The sequence below is a fragment of the Arachis hypogaea genome, chromosome 20, assembly GCF_003086295.3.
Source record: "Arachis hypogaea cultivar Tifrunner chromosome 20, arahy.Tifrunner.gnm2.J5K5, whole genome shotgun sequence".
Classification (NCBI taxonomy): Eukaryota; Viridiplantae; Streptophyta; class Magnoliopsida; order Fabales; family Fabaceae; genus Arachis; species Arachis hypogaea.
Window position 1 is genome coordinate 32,255,666 of NC_092055.1, and position 691 is coordinate 32,256,356.

Genomic DNA, 691 nt, shown 5'->3' on the forward strand with positions numbered 1-691 from the left:
AGGATCATAAGCTTCTTCTTCAGAAGATGCCTCTTGAGTACTGTTGGATGCAGCTTGCATTCTATTCAGACTCTGAGAAATCATATTGACTTGCTGAGTCAATATTTTGTTCTGAGCCAATATGGCATTCAAAGTATCAATTTCAAGAACTTCCTTCTTCATAGGCGTCCCATTACTCACAGGATTCCTCTCAGAAGTGTACATAAACTGGTTATTAGCAACCATGTCAATGAGTTCTTGAGCTTCTGCAGGCGTTTTCTTTAGGTGAATGGATCCACCTGCAGAGGTATCCAATGACATCTTAGATAACTCAGACAGACCATCATAGAATATATCCAGGATGGTCCATTCTGAAAGCATGTCAGAAGGACACTTTTTGGTCAGTCCTTTGTATCTCTCCCAAGCTTCATAGAGGGATTCACCTTCTTTCTGTCTGAAGGTTTGAACATCCACTCTAAGCTTGCTCAGCTTTTAAGGAGGAAAGAACTTGGCTAAGAAAGCCTTGACCAGCTTATCCCAAGAGTTCAGGCTATCCTTAGGTTGAGAGTCCAACTATACTCTAGCTCTGTCTCTTACAGCAAAAAGAAAAAGCATGAGCCTATAGACTTCAGGATCTACTCCATTAGTCTTAACAGTATCACATATCTGTAAGAATTCAGTTAAGAACTGAAAAGGATCTTCAGATGGAAGT

The 691-nt window shown here is 40.4% G+C and overlaps 1 non-coding gene across 1 annotated transcript; it reads left to right on the forward strand.

Annotated features, from left to right (window-relative positions):
- The first annotated feature begins 354 nt into the window (after positions 1–354).
- Positions 355–462, forward strand: LOC112788539 (small nucleolar RNA R71). Its single transcript, XR_003195899.1, has one exon. It is a non-coding gene; the product is annotated as a small nucleolar RNA R71 (small nucleolar RNA).
- Positions 463–691: the final 229 nt, after the last annotated feature.